The sequence below is a fragment of the Paramormyrops kingsleyae genome, chromosome 13 (genome assembly GCF_048594095.1).
Source record: "Paramormyrops kingsleyae isolate MSU_618 chromosome 13, PKINGS_0.4, whole genome shotgun sequence".
NCBI lineage: Eukaryota > Metazoa > Chordata > Actinopteri > Osteoglossiformes > Mormyridae > Paramormyrops > Paramormyrops kingsleyae.
The window spans coordinates 7,164,868-7,186,740 of record NC_132809.1 but is presented as its reverse complement, the minus strand read 5'-3'; the positions used below and the strand labels follow the sequence as shown (position 1 = coordinate 7,186,740).

At 45.5% G+C, this 21,873-nt stretch overlaps 1 protein-coding gene across 1 annotated transcript in view; it reads right to left on the bottom strand.

Annotated features, from left to right (window-relative positions):
- The window catches only part of LOC111858174 (zinc finger homeobox protein 3-like), a 125,437-nt gene that overhangs the window by 24,078 nt on the left and 79,486 nt on the right, over nt 1-21,873 (bottom strand). The window lies entirely within an intron of this gene.

The window sequence follows — 21,873 nt, the reverse complement described above, 5'->3', positions numbered from 1 at the left end:
ATTATGCAAACAGTATGAAATCAAACACATCCACCTTACAAACATCATACTTCTACACTTTTTGCCAAGAGGAATGGAGAACTTGGCCCCCAGCAGCACTGAGCCATTTATGCAACAGACAGAAATTAAGAACAACAAATGTCAGCTCAGGGGATAACGGGCTGAAGGAAGACAGGAAATGGACAGTAAAATCGGCCTGTCAGATCTGTTTATTGCCCCCCGTTACTCCCACAATTCCCTGTGCCGATCACTTTGTTTAAAGGTATTGTGCTAAATACATGATAGCATTGATTGCTCAACAGTAAACTGCACAGTCAATAACTCTTATCGGTTACTACACAACTCAGCTAATTCTTGTCAAATGCACTTGAATGTTCTTCGGAAAAATGCTTCCACACTTGGAGCTTTTTACATCAGGTTATTGATATATTGACAACACAACAACAGAAAAATATCCTGTACATTTATTGCCGCACAGCAGCGAGGGGGAACGGGCGCGCTGCCCGGCGAAGTGTGCAAGGGTGTCGCGGAGAACGGCGACAGGTGAGCCTTCGCGCGGCGACGGTTAGCGAGCCACATACACAGCAGAGGGGAAAGAAGGAAGTTCAGGCCCAGGGAAATCAAAGTCCATGTCAATTATGTACATAAGAAAGCCAATTCACCACAAGGCCAGTAAATATGACAGCAAATAGGCTATCCCACTACCAAAATAATGATTAAATCTGTCACAGTATGCTGTCTGTTATACACTAAAATGTCTGCCGGGGATATAAATGCTCAGGTTCGAAAAAACCTGAAATCATGCATCTGGTACCATCCATCCATTTTCTGTAACTGCTTATCCTATTCATCACAGGGAACAGTCATACATGTATAACTACGGGCAATTTGGTAAGAAATTTAGGGGGAGCGTACCTGTTACCAATGAACAGGTATAAAGCTGTGAGACAACTCTGATTCGGTGAGGACTGTGTCCAGGGTCAACGGCAGCGTGAATTATCACCCCAGGGACCACGGTGCTGGAGGCCGATCACATGACAGTCGGTCGGATAGGAGGACGCGCTATACGGCTAGCAGGAGTGATGCGAGTGATACTAAACGCAGCATGATTGATGCCAATGTGGTAGATTTCCACATACTACTGTGTCCAGGGCTTAAAAAAAAAATGATGCGATAAACAAAAAAAAGCATCCAGAGAGCGGCAGTTCTGTTTCTGAAAACATTTAAAGTTAATGAGAGCTCAGATGAGAATGGCCAGACTCGTTAAAGCTGACAGAAAGGCCACAAGTGCAGAAATAACAGCTCAGTACAACAGCGGTGTACAGAGAGACATCTCTGGACATACAAGTTGTTAAACATTATGGTTCCAGAGACAAAAGGGGGTCCTACACAGCAATGCTTAAGGATACCTCATTAAGTGGCCCTGAGTGTACATATGAATAAAATACAGTCATACCAATAGGCATGCCTTGCTCTGGACCCCTGTGTATACACAGATGTAGATATTTTTGAAGGCCCACAACAAAGCGATCGATCGGCAGGCCTGTTCCAAAACGGCTCTCACGGTTCACCTCAAAAATGGCTAACGTTTACGTTTATGTCCAGCGAACGCAATTTGGCCTCATTTCACAGCGCTGTCATGCTGACGACCCCTGCGAGTGACCGCCCCCTGCTGACCCCTCCCAACGCCACTTCATTTCATTTTTTCGGGAAGATATATGAGGGTGGCCGGTGGCAGCGGCGGGCGGCTGCCACAGTGCGTGCAGGAGCGTGTGCGTGTCTTTAATTCCATTCGGGGTCCCTGCATCTCCAAGCAGGATGGATCGATACATTTACTCCTCATTTGCTGTGAGTGGCGCTACTCGATGATTAAAGGCAGGCGAGCGGTAATTAACAAAAGGTCATCTAGGGCCCAGGAGCAGAAAGCCAGGACCAAACGAAGGTGCCAGATACGACGAAAACGCAGCCTTTCTGATAATCAAACGGGTGCCACTCAGGCGTCACCATCTTACTCTATATTTAAACGGAACTTGATGGTCGAAATGAATTATTGTAATTAAGCTCTAAAACAAAAATGATCAAAATTAGATGCAAAATTCCTAAATAACTATGGCAATTATGCATTTTCTGACAATGTTATACATGCAAGAATTGATTTCCCTATTTAAGATTTTTTGCCTTGTATCGGAGATCCCAAGCACCTCTGCAAAATGCTCTGACTGGGCTTTCGGGTGGAAACTAGAGCGGCTGCTTCCTAAGCACCACCGACATTCACTAAGCAGCGTGCAGAGACGCAGACTTACCCATAGGTGGCACCCTACACAAGCAGCGAGCACACTGAGAGGAGCAGACAGGCAGAGACGCTCACTCTTAGAAATTTACAACAATAATAAAATCAGACTGAAGCTGAGGAATTCTGCTGGAACCTTCCGATGAGGAATGTTCCAGCACGAGACGCAGACTCCTCATCTGCCAGGGACAACGTTACATTAACGCCACCATGATGAAAATCATAATAAACAGAGACAAACCAGGAAATAAATAATTGATGGAAAGCATGGGCTTCCAGAAGAGGCTTCTTAAAAGGCAGCAGGAGAGAATTCCACAGGCATTTTCTTAGCTTCCTCTGCTCTTCTGTAATCCGGCCAAACTGACGACCAGAAGCAGGAGCAGATCAGCGAGGCTGTTCCTCCCTCCGTAACGAGCACCTTCCGCGCAGCCCATTCCCAGGCCCCGACGCCGGGCTGGGAGGCACCAGCAGCCTGTACGTGTGCGGCTGCCCCTGATGCTTGGGCTCAGACATGATTATTATTATAAGTATTGTTTTCATGTGAACCAGGAGACTCGATACAAACTGTTATTCTGTGGCTCAGTTCCCTGCTTAATGTCAGATTGCGCAGCTTCTCCTTGTTTCTGATCACCATACTGTTCTGCCAGTGCAAGTTTGTGACACCTCCCACCCCATTTGTGCTATTCTGTGTGGAACATATCCACCCCCCCATATCTCTGGCACCCTAAAACTACCCCTCACTCCCAATATCAAAGCAGACTTGTCCCTGGACATTGTGGTGTAAAATGAAATCGACAGGAGTATACCATGGAACAATGGCACACAGACACCACACTGGGGGATGGGGGGGGGGGGCTTAATGCATCGTCTGCTTTTACTATCAGCAGCTCTGCACCTACCCACCCCCAGAAATCCCCACAACAGGGGGTAAAAAAAGACACATGCCCCCTTCAAATGACCAACCCCCCCAGTGAGATGCTGGAAACCTCCTTCACCCCAAAGAGGGATACCCAGATACAATCAAGCCATCAGCCATAAAAAAAAACATATTAAAACATTAAAGACATTTTAATTCACATGATGTTTATGTTGAATTTACAAAGAGGACCACCATATTCCAGAGACATGGAAATATGTGTCCCTTGTGACACTGAGCTGAGTTACGATTCCTGACCAGTGGCACGTACCCCCCACCCCCCCATGGCCCTGACATGACCCCAAGCAGCTGGAGGCATCTAAATTTACACTGACAATTCAGGTATCCGAGGCATGATAATGCATGGTGTTAAAAGTTTGGTGAGTTAATAACATAAACTACAAAGTTCACTGTGCAAGTAGGTGTTTGTCATAATAGTTTTAATTATTGACGTGCACCTGCACCTACACCCACACTAACCAGGAGATACTCCTCTTCCCAGGGATTCCCCTTGACCTAGCATACAGTCGTCTCGTTCAGATATATATTCAGACACAAAGAGTCACCTCATTCAAGATACATATTCAGATGTCAGACATTCACCTCGTTCAGATTCAGTCTCCTAATTCACAAATATCTTCAGACACAGAAGGTCACCTCATTCACATATATATTGAGATACTGGGAATCACTTTGCCCAAATATATGTTCAGATCATTAAGATGACTTTGCATGCATTACACCATAATGCATGCAGTGGCTCTCATTTGAGAACAGGGTGTATCAGGAGTGACTCTGGGGTCAGAAGGACCTGGTATTCATGGCCTTCTCCAGCCTCAGTCCTAAATGCAACAAAGGAAAGCCATTGGGTGCGGTACGAGGCTCACACAGCTGTGCACACACACAATGGACGGGCCTGGATGTGCATCTCGCAGCCGCGGCCCAGGCCTGGGACCTGAGTGCACGCCTAGAGGTCATCACGACAGCCCGGTCGCTTTAGCTCCATCTTGCCCACATTCTCCCCTATCCCCTTCCCATTCTCTGTAGATGTGCTTGGGGGTGCTGTTGGTGGTGGTGGAGCATCGGGTTGAATAGAATAGAGAGGAGGGGGCAAACGGAGGGAACTAAATACGTAAAAATCAACATCATCCCAAAGGGCAATCAGATCAGGTCTGAAGTATTCACCAGTGGCTTGGAAAATGTGACGGGTGCAGAGCACAGCAGAGAGCAGGGCTGCGTGCGTTTCGGCAGCGGGGTGGAAGCGTGGTGGGTCCTCCATATGCATAACCCACAGGAGGTATTGATCCTTCATTTGGCAAAAAAGGAATGAAGGGGGAAAAAAAACACTTACATAACCTGAACCCGTTACGGCTGCGCTGTTCAGTGCAGCAGACAACAATGATATACAGATATGTATCATGCAAGCATATAAATATGTCATGTTTAAGATGCACAATTGAAGCTTTGCTGAAGTTTACTTTAATTGTTGTTGATTAAATCTCTACCATGTCCTACTTATGGAATGTTTTACTTGGGATGTTTCTGATAAGGTCACTAAAAATGTGTTAAAAAAAATAAATAAAAAATTGCTGCCTCATTCACAGAAGCGTACCTGTTTGCCAGATGATCTGCCTACACTGGGACAGGCAGCAGAAAAATAAAATAAATCAATATGCGGAAATACTGTGTATTATATACGATGTTCAGACAAATGTCAGTGTTCCCACAGTTCAGCATCTAAATACATACCCACAGCAGCAAAAACACATCTGTATTACTTCAAACATGTTAAGAAGACTCCAAATTATATGAAGGAAATGGTCAAATGAGCCATTGGAATGTCTGGGGAATATTTTATGTGTTCACTGTGTTTGTAACCCAAGCCAGAAAGACACGCTGTCACCCCTCGGGATGCACATAGGTACTGGTGCCTATAGCTGAGGTTTGCATGGGCCACAGATCGGCACGTTATCTTCCTTTTGAGTCCAGCCCAGGCAGGAGCAAGCGGCGATGACAGAACAGAGCTGTATCATAGCAACCGAACCTGAGCGCCTGCCCCAGACGACACGGATGCTGGCTGCTGCCAATCAGAAGCCCTCGCCCAGATTCACGCCTGACCTGCATCGCACAGCAGGCTGCACATGCTTCAGACAGCAAGGTGACGTCATGACGGCAAAAAAGGGTTAGATGTATTAATACAGCTGTGCGGGTTCCAGCCACCTCCAAACGGATTCTGTAGCTGAGAAGAAATCGTGAAACCTTCAAGCTCCGCCAAACCGGGAGATTTTATTTAAAAATCACTCACAGTCAGGCGCTGCTCTCGTCTCCCCCGAATTCCCTCGCAGATCCCTCCATTATTTGGAGAAAAAAAAAATGAAATGGCAAAACCGTCTCCGTATTTGTATTCGCCGTAATGCGATTGTGTTGTCATTTATATGAAATAATCACAAACCTCTCTTTCATTTTCCAGTTCAAATAACCATGAAAAATTATCCTACAATGGCAGTGGGATGACAAAGGGACAGACTGCTGCTGTAGTACCATGTCTGACTTTTCCCCTTAATAGGAAAACTGTTTGTTCCCAACCTCTTTCTATTATTCAATTTCTCTAGGTAAATCTGAATGAACCAGAATCAATTGTTTGAAGTTGGCAACATGAGACACACAAGGTTGTAGAACCCAGGAACCCTGCACCACCCAATCTCCTATCTGCTTTCTTCCCCAGACTTTTAGTGCTGTCCAGGGCCTGAACAGAGCACTGCGCAGTCCAGTGCCTAAAGAGAGCACTGCGCAGCACATAGCACAGGACCTGTGGATGTGCCACTGCTGTCGTGCAGAAAGAATGAATAATTTAGCAGCTATCAGCCTACCAGGCTGCACAAGAAGCCCACACACACGCACTTAAGATGTCCAGGTCCATTTGAACCAAGGGCTGTGACTGATGGTGAAAGGAAAACTGTACCTACAACAGCGTTAATGGCAGTGGCTATTCCAGTACTAATTGTAAATCGTTCGTCGGAAATCATAATTTCCGACGTGAGACACAGGACCCCAGATAATCTAATTGCTTTCATTCTTATTAAGACTTAATAGATAAGTATTTTTGCCACAGTAATTTGTACATTATAAACCTAGCTCTGCAATCTAATTATTATTGATATGCCCAAAACTGCTATTCTTGATTTTTGGAGTACATTTGCATGTACAACTAAAACAGGATATTCCATCAAACCTACAAAAAAAGATAACATATAAAAATAAAACAAGTGTCACAAAGTTATAACACTAAAAATCCAGCAGACATGCTTCCCGGATGGGCCTGCTTTGGGACAACCTTGGGACCCTTCCACCTGCTGTAAATACCACTTACAGCTACAAATACATGAGCAAGCATTTTTGACAGAATGAAGCATAATATTGATGCTGCATAATAGCATGATGTTTGTTCTGGATAAACCATTTGTAATTACTTCACCACCCTTTGACTCATTAAGAAAAATGCTATGTAAGACTTATTATTATTATATGCCGTGCAAGACTTATTATTATTACTAGTACTAAGCAAAGTCACATGAATTATTTTTGAAGGAAATTATTTTAAGAGAAGCACCTTAAAACTTGAATATTAAAAATTATGCAGGACTAACTACATTATGGTAGAGTATTTATACGTTAGCTCACCTAATTGTGTTAAATCTCAGAAGTCCGTCCCATCGGCTTGTGACAGTGTTTCTCAATGCAGTCCTCGGGGACCTCCAGACAGTCCAAATTTTTTGCTAACTCCCAGCTCTCAGCACACCAGAACCAAACAGTCAAGAAGACCAAAAACCTGGTACAGGTGTGCCGGGGCTCTCTGGCGGTCCCCATGGACTGAGTTGAGAAACACTGGCCTATAAGAATCAAAAGTCTTATCGGTTTGCAAATATATGCAAGGGCACCAACCTGTCCTGGTGAGTGCCGTGAAAATGCGTGTCTTCCCAGTTCACTCCTCCGGCCACCCAGCCATGCTCTCTTTTCCCTGCCACTCCCAGTAATGTAAACGGACCGTGTTTCCAAGGCTGGGTCTCCCGTCTTAAGCTGCACCAGCGTAGGTCAAGCATGTCAAGTGACAGCACTTCATTTCATTTCTGTTCAGTTCACTATTTCAGGTCTTTAAATGTAGCCCAACAGAGATGGACCTTCCATTCCCAGGCTAGTCCTGAAACACTTTACAGCTCTTTACTGTTGTGATTTTTCTCTTCCCACGAGCACCTCCCTCCTTCTTCCCAGGCACTGTTCTTTAGTGTGAAACATGAATATAAGGAGCCCAAATTCCACATCATCAGGCTATATTTAACTTCACGATACAAAGATTTACATACTTGTGAAACAACACTTTCAAAACATGCATTCCACAATTTACTGTAGGTGCGTGTACAGCACATACAAAGTACTGTTGGTTATCTTTGAAGAGCAATAACTGGAACAGAAGCCGTAGAAATAACCAAAAAGTAAAATCTCACACACTATATATTCCTCAGCAGATATTAAAACATATTCACACTGCACTGCAGCAAATCTGTAGCACTTTCAAATTTCAGTCCCTCTTCCTTTTTATTTTGGGATACTATCTAGATAGTATCTAGACTCTTCTTCCTGTTTTACTAGCTTCTGAAGTCCTCCAGAAGTAAAAAGCTGATAGACCTGTTATTGGTGGGCATGTTGATGTATCAAGACCTTTCCATTTTTTTTTTTGTGGAACAAATGACTGCGGGGTGAGGCATATTGCCCTATAAGCTCATTCAGTTGGGCAAATGAGGAGCTTCGCTCCAGCACATAATCCAATACGACGGTGTAACTCTCAGCAGAAACGGTTAGCGTAATGTCTCAAGATCACATGAGCATCATTTATGAAATGAAAGGTTAGTCCAAGCTGATGCGCTGACTCCACATATAGGTGTGGAAATTAACAGTCCGGTCTCATTTGGGCATTATGCGGGATTAACAATCATCGCTAATAACTGGTGCCCTCAGTGACTACTCCTGTCAGAGACTGTTCCTCTGGTAAACAGGAAGCCCGTTCCCATTTGTATGCTAAACGCCATGAGCTTTTTCTGATCTTTAAAGAAGCTAAAAATATGCATGACACAAAGTACATCATTCAAATTACAGGTAAATAATCTTGAATGCTGATACTTGGGATGTTGTGAATAATTTAAGATGCAATATACATGCCAGGACAGCACTGCAAGTCCACCCATAGAAGGTTACGGCATTATGCAGAGTCAATCTCCGGCCCACAATTCTCCCGACTAGAGGAGCTGTCTGGATATTCCTATGTATACACAGCATATCTGTCCCAGGTACACCCTAAAGCTCTTCAAGTTAATCAGCCACCTGCCAGTCCTGCTCTAAACTGACTCCGTTCTGCTGGTTTCCCTTTCATCCAAGCCTGGTCCTGTAGGAGACCAGGCTGTGATAAGAATTGCTTCCCACCAATTACGTGCCCTTGTCCACAGCCTAGTTCATCAGTTCGCAGCGGAAAAGTCAATGAAGGGCCCTATAATGAGGTAATCAGATGCTCCCCCGGTCTGCCTAGAGGCTCACGGAGGGTGGTATGCGATGGGAAGGCCAGACATGTTCAGCTGCATTAATTCTTAGCTCTGCTTCTGTGGACTGACACTTCCTATGTCCCTTATGCCTTCACTCGCTTCTAGTTTCACTTTTGTACACCAGGTGTATCGGCCAGACAGGCAGCCAGACAGGCCGTAACCCAAAACGCTCCATTTGCCGCATTTAGTCTTGTTTCCTCTGCAATGTTTACTCACTCGTGAAACACTGGGGTCGAGTGCATCGCAGGTGTGAAAGGGACGGAAAGAGTGACGACGGCTGAACATTCAACAGCCGCACAAGCGGGCCACACTGTCACTTCATTACACAGCGACAACTTTTTAATCATACCGTGCACATTTGTCAGGTTTGCACCCTTTAGCGCTGTGATGAGTGATCCATACCGCTGATGAGTAATCTACAGCTATATTAATGGGCCTACACCTGTCAAGGACACAATTAAGGATTCAATATTTAAAAATAAATTGTCCCCATAATGGACAGATTAAATTGTAGGAGCTTAAAGATCAGGAAGATATGAAAATATGATTATGGAATAATCTTTTAATTCAAAAACTGTGTTTTAACTTTTAGAAGTGATGCAACAGTGGAATGCAATGAGTAATAGCAAGAAAGCCCTAAGCACGGACTTCCAGAGCTTGCCTGGTGTTTATGCTGTGTCCCTAAGGATTCACACCCCTGCTTTATAAACACTGCTGTCCATTTAATGCCAGGTAGCATGCTTCCAGTGTTATCAGGGAAAATTATAACAGACGATTCAGCCCGTCGCTCGGTCTTTAGAGCAGACATCTAGAGCAGCTTGGTGCTGATTAAAAATCTCCAGCAAAACATTACCTCTAACATTAAAAGGCGACGCATGGCTCACCGACTAGGCTTGCATCCCTAATCCTAATCCTTCTTAGGGAGCCTGATGCTCATAAACGCGCCTGCTACCTCATTAGATAAACACAGCCTCCATTCGGAAGGCAGTCCCTGCTCGTCCCGCTCCGACCTGTGTGGCTGACGGCGAAGGCCTTAACAAGCGACAGCGATTGACCTCCAGAGTGGGTCTGTCATGCAGCACGATCCAGCGGTGGGAGCCCTATTGATCCCACATGCAGGCGTGCGGTGCAGGCCTAGTCATTTATGATCAATATGCAAATGGGCTGCGCCATCGATTCCATATTAATTTTCAATTAGGGGATCCTCCTGGGGTCTTGCAGGGTCATTACAAAACCATTCAAAGTGAAGGCTCCGGGTTCCAGGCCCTGACACCTCCCAGGCCAAGACAGCTTACTCACTGTTTATTTAGCTCACCTTGCTGTAAATACCGATTAGGCTTCACAGACTCAGCTATCAGGAACACAAACGATTTCTGTCTCTTCTCCTCAGCTTCAGCAGCCCCAGGTGCGTGGTAGATGTGGACTGTGTCCCTCCCTACATATGTGTACAGAGGACCAGGATTGACACCCGAAATAGGTGTATTTCACTGCCTATCTGAGAGCCAGCTAACAGGGGACCTGTACTGACCTGTATCTGAAACAGGTTGAGCAGGAATAATAAATTTACTTGGGTAAACTGCCTGTTTTTAACTTTATAACACTGACACACAGTCAAAATTCCAATTTTCACATTTCCACCTATGCAGCTCAGGTACTTAGGGGTCTGTGTCCATCTCCATAATGTTGTGGGTTCCAATCCCATCAAAAAGTTGCAAATTTTTTACAAATTACATCACTCCTGGGCTCTTGAGCAAAGGCCCTAAGCCCGATAACTGCAGGAGCCCAGGCTGATCCTGCTCTCAAATCCTCACTGATACATCAACTTTGGACAAAAGCATCTGCTAAATAACTAAACGCAAACGCAAATTTAAAGCACATTTGCAAGAAAGCCGGAGTCCCAGCATGTTACACTTGGAAATTTGTTGTTTCTTTAGCACAAGAGGTCGAGGTGTTACTGTGTAGTCTGCAGGTGTCAACATGTGCTCCTCATTTACAGCCTAAAGAACGACGGACATAAAGGCCCATCCTCCAAACGATTTACAGGAAGCAAAAACACAGGGACAAATTATGCTCTTCAGTAACTTGGCTAATGTATTCCAGTCAAGACACGACTTCTCCTTCAATTTGAAAACTACTGCATTGATTGATGAGTGCTGTACTCTCTGCGCTGCCCACATGTCCATCAGAAGCCATTTTATTAAGCGGAGGGGTTTTGCCCCGTTTCGATCTAGCTGCTCAGAGGAACAGCGTCTCACAGCTGCGGTCTATCATCGGCTGAAAAACAACAACCGCTTCCAAACAGGTGAGCGGGATGATGTCACGCGCCAGGAATGGCACTCGGACTCTCGCGGAAACAGGCAGGCATCGCGAACACAACGCACGCTAATGCTGGGGACTGCAATGTCCGTGAGCCTTAATAGCAAAGGCGTAGTGAAGGCTTACTTTTAATTCTGCAGGGAAAACGGCTCACATTTCTGACCCAGCCGAGGAAAGAGAGCTCTGGCCAAGGTAAATAATATTATCTACAACCCATTAGTAACACACTTAAACATGCATAACATGTACTGTATGATTCAACTGAATTGCCATTGAATAAGGAGAGCCTGCGGAAAAAAAAAAATCTCAAAACACATTCTTAAGGCTTTGGATACAGGGTTTGGGGTTAGCATTAAAAACCGAGGAGCGTTCTCTGAGACATGAGCACACACGGTACCACTGAGGCTCTCTAAAATGCTTTCACATCCAAAAAGGGCGCATACAAGAGAGGGATGATGGGATTGATGAGTAATATGACAGTATTGTCAGCTGCACTGCTAACCAGCGGATGCGCTACATGCCCTAATCGGTTTAGGGATAACATTAATTACCACATTTCTCATTAATGAAGGTGGTCTTCACTGGGGTCATTGATCAGAAGGACTTGTTAGCGATCATCCTAAGCACCGGCGGATGTAACAGACTTACATATTGGCATATCAATTAATGCAATCAATGGCCGGCGAGCAGCTGCCAGTCCCTCCCGGCCAGGCTCTCCCCACTCCCCAGGCTGGCGGGAAACGTCCAAAATACAGCCCTTCTGTCAGACGGGCTCTGTAGCCAGGAAACTGCTAATTCTAGGTTAAGATGACACGTCGGCAGCACTAGAGGGAGTGCCGTGATTTATGCCATGGGGGCAGCCGGGCAAAGCAGCGGTAAAAGTCTTGATTAAAACTGAGGAATTGTTTGCTGATATCACGCGATCCCAAGCCTTAGCAGAACTGCTAATGGCATCAATCACGGTTTTTACTGGTACGGGCTCGAAGGTGAGTGGAACATTCCAGACAGAACCCCTGGCCATCCTAGTGCATGGCAGCTTGGGCCGTGCCCCCCCCAGGTCCCACCAAATCAGCTGTGGCTGGGTAACCCAGCTATTCCGTTTTAAACTTCTGGATTCCGATCAATGCAGCTTCTTAAGACTCATTGATTAACACTTAGAATCCCCTCTCATTCGCCCGCATTTCAAAGGGGAGGCCGATTCAAAATATTTTACCTACACCGTCTGGAAAATGTGAGGAGTCAGGAGGGTGTAAGTGATGAATAAGAGAAAGGGGGCGTGATAACTTAAAGCGAGCCATGACAAAGTGGAGGGATTTAATAGTGGCCTGGAGCACTTCATTTGCTTAATAACAGATCATGTCTGCAAAAGCTCAGGCTGAGCAGGGGGGGGGGGGGGGGTGGTCTATCACTCTGGGAAAACGTGTCACTTCAAGAAATCCTGTTTTAAGACAACAGCTTATGAGTTCCTGTCACCCAGCACGCCCACGACGGCCGCATGAGATGTGGAATATCAGCGTGACAGACGCTATGTCTCCATGAAGGAAGACAATGATCAAGGAGGAGCCGAATGTCATTCCTGGTCGAAAAATGGGTAGATTTCCTCAAAAGCTTTCTTACTCCATATTACAGTACAATCTTCTCTGAATGTGGGTCACAGTTTGGAGAGAAGAAGAGGTGCTAGCATGGCACTGAAGGCTAGATGCCTAAATGACGAACAGATACAGAGAGGCACTTATCTAAACGCCTGTCAGTATCTCTCCGGTCAATTCAGCCAGACTCTCCACTTTTTATCGTGGTCTACTGCAATGTAACACATGCGTGAGAAAGAGGGCCAGGGACGAACGGAGAGAATGCAGGCAGAGGGTGAGGTGTGAGCAGAGAGAGAGAGAGAAAGGTGTGAGCAGGGATGGAATAAGGCAGAGAGTAAGACATGAGCAGGAAGAAAGTAAAGCAGAGAGTAAAGTGTGAGCAAGGAGAGAGCAAAGCAAAGAGCATGAGCAGGGAGGCAGTAAAACAGAGTAAAGTATGAGGAGGGAGAGAGTAAAGCAAGGTGTCAGCAGAAAGAGAGCAGGTAAAGAGTAATGTGTGAAAAAGCAGGCAGAGCTCTTAAGTGTTTTTCACTATGTTTGGCTTTGCAAAAGGCTTTGCTGTCTGACCAGTAACAGACTTTGTGTGCCACACCAATGCAAATAAATGAAGTCTGATCACCCAGTAGAACCCAGACATGTTGATGCAGTCACGGTGTGGCATTTCCGCACAGCCAGTCTGCCTGTCAGCTCTGCTTCCTTCAGATTCGGCCTCTCACACAGCCAGCCCATCCCCAGAGCAATGAACAAGTGGGCTGCTCAATTAACAGCTGCGCAGACACGCGCAGACACACACACACACACAGACTGAGAGGACCACATAGTACAGAGACACATAGAGAACCAAAGAGCACATGCACAGACTGAGACACACACTCATACAAACACAGAAACACACACAGACAGGTACAGGCAACCACATACATACACGCACAAACATACACAACCTCACATTCACCTGCATTTCCCCATTGGTTCAATTCTGTTCTGCCTGAACCTCGTCCCAAATTTTTTCAGCACCAGATACCTCCCATTTACAAGGCACATTCCAGGAGGGGATATAAACAACGGCCTGAAAAAGAGAATGACATCACAGAACGATCCCAGTGCCTTTGCTTCTTAAAGTCTAGTCTGGCAACCACACAGCAGTAGTGGATGCAGACAAAATAAACAGAAAGACAGGACTCCGAATGGGGTGGGGGCAGACTGCTCCTGCCAATTTGTGACATGACATGTACACAGATAAGTAAAAGGAGGATCTGGCTGATAATCAACTTCTGTCTCCTTAAGCGGTACACATCAAAGGATGAGAAAGAGTCACAGCACAGCTGAGATTCCACCATGGCTATGCTGAAATGTAGAGAAAGAGTCACAGCACAGCTGAGATTCCCCCATGGCTATGCTGAAGTGTAGAGAGTCACGGCACAGGTGAGATTCCCTCATGGCTATGCTGAAATGCAGAGAATGAGTCACAGCGCAGCTGAGATTCCCCCATGGCCATGCTGAAGTGTAGAGAAAGAGTCACAGTACAACTGAGATCCCCCTATAGCTATGCTGAAGTGTAGAGAATGAGTCACAGCACAGGTGAGATTCCCCCATGGATATGCTGAAGTGTAGAGAATGAGTCACAGCACAGCTGAGATTCCCCCATGGCTATGCTGAAGTGTAGAGAATGAGTCACAGCACAGCTGAGATTCCCCCATGGCTATGCTGAAGTGCAGAGAGTCACAGCACAGCTGAGATCCCCCTATAGCAATGCTGAAGTGTAGAGAATCACGGCACAGCTGAGATTCCCCCATGGCTATGCTGAAGTGTAGAGAATGAGTCACAGCACAGCTGAGATTCCCCCATGGCTATGCTGAAGTGTAGAGAATGAGTCACAGCACAGCTGAGATTCCCCCATGGCTATGCAGAAGTCCAGAGAGTCACAGCACAGCTGAGATTCCCCCATGGCTATGCTGAAGAGTAGAGGACAAGCATGCACCAAAGCACCCCCTAAAAGCATACCCCTTTATATGTGTATACTTAGCCTGATCTGTGTGTAACTTATCCATATGGCAGCATGCACTAACGGTGCCCCACAAACACATACACATGCTGGCACATTACCGACAAAGGAGTATCACTTTCACCGCGGAGATCACATGACCTAAACAGAGTACAGCGGTGTTGTAATCGCTTATTGCTAATGGTCCTTCTTTCGCTAATGGCTGCAAACAACATTCCTGGCAAACAGAAGGTGTATTTATTCATGCTTAATGTTACAACCAAGAGGGAGAAATCAATCGTTTGGGAGAGTTTTATATTTAGAACAAAGCTCTGGTGAGGTATAAACATCATTTTTCCCCCCCAGACTGCCCCCAAATTCCACAAGGACCTAGAATAAAGTAGTAAGATGCTTTACATACTCTGTCCAAGAAAGGTAAAGAAATAAACAATTTCATAGTCATTTAACTAACTATAACACTTCATAGACACTGAAAATAAGAGCATTAAACGTTATTGTTTGCCTTTTTCCTCTGATGAATTGACACGAATGTTCATTTTGATTCCATCTGTCTAAAAATGGATGAAAGCAACATCACTGTAGCTCCTGAACACACCATCAAATCGACTGATTGTCCATCTATCTGAGCATTAGACAGCTCAGGTTGGTCTCATGTCCTCTTACATGAAGTGACTTCTTCTGCACAGTGCCTGGTAAGGGTTGTGGGGGCAGCATGCCCAGCAGGCCATGCTTGGAACAGTTTCCTTTGGAGTTAACCAATTGGACTCCCGCAATAGATTTGTGACCCTACTCACAGCTCATGACCATGTGTGAGTTTTGGGACACAGACTAACAGCTAAACCACAAGCATCCTCATGGCTCCTGCTTCACTACCACGGACCCGCTGAGGTCCCTCAAAACTGCAGTCACCAGAGTGTTCTGCATGTTAATCTCCCAAGATGCTCCTTCACTGCCGTCTGATCATAGCTCTTCGCAGTTGCTGTGGCGACTGAGGCCTTCAACATGTTCCATTCAGACAAAGATCAGTCTCACAGTCTAAGATCCCTGGGACTTGTGAGCATCTCCAAACCTACCTCAGATCATTCAGAATGGGGAACTCCACAGTAGGACACAGACTGTGAGATTTGGTTCCAGAGGCCGACCTGTGTGTGGAGGATAGGCTGACTATATCAAGCCCAGACTCCCTCCAGCTAGAGATCTTGCCTCACCAGAGAGGTAACATCTAAGACTCCCAAAGCCGGTGTCCATTCCCAAGGTCTAACCCACCAGGCTCCTTCCTGCTCCTGCTTGCCAACCAAAAGGCACTGCACCTGACCCCACCTTTTCATATTTCAGATGGTAAACCCACAAGATAACGATAAAGTCATCAGAATAATAATCATAATAAGAATAAATGACTGTCGTCCTGCTCTAATATGTACCGCTTGCTCGTAAACCTCCCTTTCCACGTCCAAACGCTCGGCACATATAAATGACAGTCACATCCATCCGTAAGCGTGCAGGCTATGATAATTGTAGACGGGCAATAAATTACTACTGCCTCCACATCAATTATAAGCATCACGTCTGGCAACGGGGAAAATGAGATCCTGTGACGAATTTCATGAGGCCTGGCCGGCCAGCAGCCTTCCTTAACCTGCCGTAGATAGCGATGCCTTATCTGTCCTCAGTAATGGGGAGCTATGGATGAAGAGATGGAGCTGCAGTCATTTAATTACAAACCTGGGGAGGAGGGGCAGCTTGCACAGGAGAGACCCAGACGTGAGACAAAGCCTTTGTCTTTACCACATATTTTGCTCTACATTGTAACTCGGTGGAGAAAGACCTTGCTAGTCTGCTTGGGCATCCCCCCCCTACTTCATTGTCCCTTCGTTTTTCACCCACCCCAGCACTGCTTCTCATTTTTTTTTTTTTATATAACCGCATTATTTCCCCAGAGGCTATAGTGCTGTTCTTTTGCCCCGGTTGGTCGGGCTCATTTCAGAGGAGCCATGCAGAGCCCGTGAGGACGAATGAGAGAGGCCCTTCACCTAATTGTATTCCCACCTGGGGATTCTGGGAAGGGTGGCGACTTCCACCGGGCTGTCATGAAAATGTATGATCGGGGTGGGGGGGGGGCGCACATACAACATTGTACAGAATGCAGAAAGACAAAGCCCTCAAGTTAAATTCAAAGAAAGATCAACTCTCAAAGCATTTCCAGTCACTGTGTTGATAGAGTGATGACAAAATAAATAAAATATTAGCTATACTTTATACTAATATTTGACATAATTAGAACATTACAAAACCACCATAAAACCTGGGATTATTACTTTGGCATTAAGTGGAATAATTATTCTGTGTGTACATTTGCCTCTTTGCCTTGCATATGAGATTTGCCTCATCAAAAACGGGAGAGGGGTCCCAGATCACATTTGTAAAACACTGACCTTGTGGTTGACTGCCGCAGCATGCTGGTGCTTCCTCATGCCCTGCCTTTCTGCACCATTAATGCATTTTCTACCCCTCCCCCACCACACACACACACACACACACATACACACACACACACACATAGTCTTATTCATTCCATAAAGGTAGCAGCTCTGATGGAACAGTGCTGCATGTGCATTGGCGCCGCCCTACTGGAGATGAGCAGCAATCATACAGTGACTTTATGGGCCATGTCACCGCACAGCACAGTCCTCAGCACTAACGAGTACTCAGAGCAGTGAGTAAGGACACTTTTCCCCCCCGGTGCCACCCATTTTACCCTCTCAGGGCTTTTGTCCCATGACACTATTCCCAAGTGAGTTCCCTCAGTAGTGATACTTAATGTGTTTCAGAGTATCAACACATGACTTTGCACTCTCACTTTTGATTTAGCCCCACATCAGTGGTCTTTCAATGGCAAACTACTTTAAAGTCTTGTATAAAAATTTGTACAATAACAAAAAAAAATTATAAACAGAGTTGAGAGTTGTCTTAAATACATGAATCTCAATGTGAGCACCGCCATTGGAGACAGGACCTGTGACTGCATCTGTCTCTGTTTTGGGTCCATCAGCCAAGCCCTGTCTCTCTCTCACCTGGCTCTGTACGTTTTCCGCATGTGCGTTTGTCAGCAGTTAAAAAGAACAATAGACGCACTGTATAGGACACACAACCCAGCAGTAACTGAAAAATCAGGCACTACTGCATGCACAGAGACAAAGAAAGGTTTGCCAGGAGACTGGGAACCATAATGAAAAGAAGAGAAAACTTTTCAGATAAGCGAGGACAGTCCAGGCCTCCACGAGTTAGCGTCAGAAGGGAAAAAAAAACATCCAGACAGTTAAAATAAGAGCAACTCCTTGTCAGTCCTTTGTGGTTAATTCAACTGACACTAATGAGTTATTTTAAATATGCTGCCTGGCAGAAACCTGCTTTTAGTGTCTCAAAACGGGGAGATGGCGAACAATGCCCTTTGAACGGGGAATGAGAGGCAGGAGCGAAGCAGGAAGAGAGCGAGAAACAGGCAAATGGGACCCCAGAGACACACGCATCAGTCAATCAATATCCCTCACTGTACATCAGCGATGTGACCAAGTTATGAATGACCTTTCAAGCCAGAAAGGGACAGCTAATGTGCACAGTGCTGCTCATAGATTGGTAACTTTGGCCGGGCTTCATCCCGCATGATTGCACCTTCGCGAGGCACTCGGCCATTAACAGCGCAGTAAATGCAGCAGGGGTGGTCGTTATTCAATTTTAACATGAAGGTTGACTATGGCCCAGATGCCCTCGCCCGAGGGTGAACTTGCGTCCTTGTGCTCCAAAGGCCTCTGTTCATTTGAGAAGAATGAACCATAATCAAATTAAGTGTACCCAGGCGGCGCTTTATTCCCAGTCTTTTGTTTTGATTTTTAAATTATATTTTATTTATTTCTGGCATACAGATTTCTCCCTGCCTGTTGAAGGCAGTGTACTCAACCACTGAGTGACACAATCTGGGCCCAGCGAGGAAATCGCTAAAGTTTTCGGATTTTCAGCGATGCTCATTTGCCCCCATGCATGTGAAAGCGCTAATGTGCTAAAAGGATAGGATACCAAAAGGCCAGCATGTCAGTCATACTGTGGAGGAGTCAATGTTAGCGTATTCTATTCTGTTGCCTGATAATCATGTACAATGTCACAGAACCGCTTTGCAGCATTATGACAATATGGACAGAACCTGTAAGTCTGAAAAGTAATGAACGACAGGCGGAAGCACGAGCATTTAAATTACATCTCGGCCTCTTTGCCTTCCTTTCTTTCTGCATCAGCAATAATGCGTGCCCACACAGGAGTAATCCTATTTTACTGCACCACTGGTACATTAAATACAAGCTTTACAGGCATAAGAACCTCCTAATGTGCACAAACAATCAATCAGCCAGTCTTGTGGAACACAGTATAGTAGTGGTTAAGGTCTCAAAGCTATGACTGGATGGTTGCAGGTTTGAATCCCCTAAGACTAATGATTATTGCACCCTTGAGCAACGTGCACTTAACCTAAATAGCTTCTGGAAATTTGCAACTCTATACTTACAAGACGTAAGCGTCAGAATCGCAAGCGATGTTCAGTAAGTGTCCTGAGGAGTGTAAAGAGATATAGACAACCCAACAAATTCTGCCACTCGAGGCTGCGGGGATAAAGGACTGCATGCAGGCAGTGTGCAGCAGGGATGAGGTGACTGACGCTGACACTGACACTGGAGATGATAGTGTTGTGGAACGCTGCAGGGCCATAGACACCCCTTAAATGAAGAATGTGCTAAGCTCATCGAGCACTAATAGAAACAGTTCTTGACAGTTCCCTCTGCTGACACTGGCACTTCTGATTCAAGGTTAAAACCAGCAGCCTGAAGGATGGCAGCTCAAACGCCCTGAACTATATGTCATCTAGGTCACTTAGTGCCTGGGATACCTATCGAGTGTCTAGGAACGGGTCAGAAAGTCAGCAGCATGGGTCTGCAGGTCAGCCGTGTGCGGGGCTGTAGGTTAGCGGTGTGTGGGGGAGCAGGTTAGTCATGTGTGGGGCTGTAGGTTACCTGTGTGTGGGGGAGCAGGTTAGTCATGTGTGGGGCTGTAGGTTACCTGTGTGCGGGGGAGCAGGTTAGTCATGTGTGGGGCTGCAGGTTACCTGTGTGCGGGGGAGCAGGTTAGTCATGTGTGGGGCTGTAGATTATCCAGGCATGGGGCTGCAGGTTAGCAGTGTGTGGTGTAGCAGGTTAGCTGTGTGTCGGAGCTTAAACTGACGATAGGAGACTGAACCATTATTTAGTTTTTAACCAAAAAATAAACAAGGCCTTATATTTAGGATAAAGTATATATAAATCTGTAACTGAATAAGAATCTAAGAACAATAAAAGAAGAATTTAAGAGGTTCAAATAGCTTATATTGTTCAGTAATAATTCAGCAGACAAATTATGAGACAGCTGGAAATTCCAAATGCATTGGAAGATTTGCTACAGCTAAGCCACACATAGTTACAAGGCCCAAAGTATGTGTTTTTCCATGGTAAGCGATGCTACAGTACGAGGCACAGGCTTTATGAGCTTAACCGGCGCTTGCGTGCTTTTCCCCGTCCTCTTATTTATCCTGGAGGACTCTTTGAGGAGGGGCCTTTGCTACAGTAAGCAGTCGTCTGCAGGAGGAGGAGGCAGGATGACAAAGGAGGAGCAAAAGAGGCGAGATGGCCAAGGCGTATAATATGCCATGTAAGAAAACACCACTAATCCCTCAATGGCAGCTACTGCTTTGATGCTGCACTCCTGTAATGAATGGCAAATCACACTCGGCCCCGTCTGAGGGTCCCGCTCAGGAACGTGACAAAAACTCTGGGCTAAACTCAATTTTTGTGCCTCAAACAGCATCAATCAATAGACCGGAGCAGATTCCCCTTTTTGGCCTGTCTAAACAGGCTGTGTGGAATCTCTCTAGCAACAGCAAATAAAACAAAAGTGACTGAGCGAACCTGGTGGGACAAAGAGACCCTGTCCAGAAAGGTTACAAGCAGGAGGGGCGGCGGAAATCTGCCCCCGTCAGACAGCAGGAATGTCTCAGTTTGTCTCGGATTGTCACTCACAGACTCTTCACAATCACTGGCTGGCAAAAGGCAGAGACTTATTGTCACGAGCGAATCCTGCTGAGATGATGCACAGATCCATATGTGCCCAAGTTCTGCAGGAAAGAGCCAAAACTTTCGGAAGTATTTGGATTAGCACTTCCAGGATTATACTCTTATGTATTACTTGCCAACAGTGTTTTTTTTTTTTTTTTTTTTTTTAGAGTGATAGTGATTCAGGTTTTATTGAACCAGTATCAGAATGCATTTACTGATGAGACTTCTAAGCACTTACTTAAGTCTGGCTAAGGGCGTCTGCCAAATGCTGTAAAGGTAAAAGTAACGCTCACCAGTTCCTCGCGCACACACATCATCTGACTTCATCACTAGTATGTTGGCAACAGAGTCACAGGTCCAGCCCCCACCCCCCCGAGGATCAGCATGCAATGGACAGCAGGTATCATGCGGCCTAACGGTTATTCCAGTGACACGCTTTCGCTCCCTACAGGTTGACATTACACTCCATGACCCCGTAAGCTGGTCCAGGCATTGTTTGGTATCCACAGTCTTCCAGTCTCCCTCATGGTGACATACATCACCTTATTATGCTGCCATAGTTAGTTTCACTGGGACTATTGTGTATGACACTCACTTAGCTCTACTTCTGCATAACCCAACTATTTGACAATGCTGCAGTCTCGTCTTCTGCCTTTTGCTTGGGGCCAGCTGGCCCTGAGCCAACACGTCACCAGCAGGACCCAGGCGTTCGGCCTATAGGGAACAGAAACTAAACGTAATTACCTCAAAGGGTCACAGTAGCATTTGCAGTTTGGTAACACTTTACTCGACGGGGCTCAAATACTTAATTAGTAATAACTCAGTTACTACTGAAGTAGAAATTAAGAACGAATCATGAAAAAATATATTTGCTACTTGAGACAAAATATGCGTCACAGTTCATTAACGATGAATAAACATGAGATCAGTAATTCACTTGTGTTATTTATTACTTGCTCCTTCAGTAGTTTACAAAGGTTTACAGAATGAACAGATATAGTAACAAATATAGTAAATGCTTGGGATAAAAGTTTCATC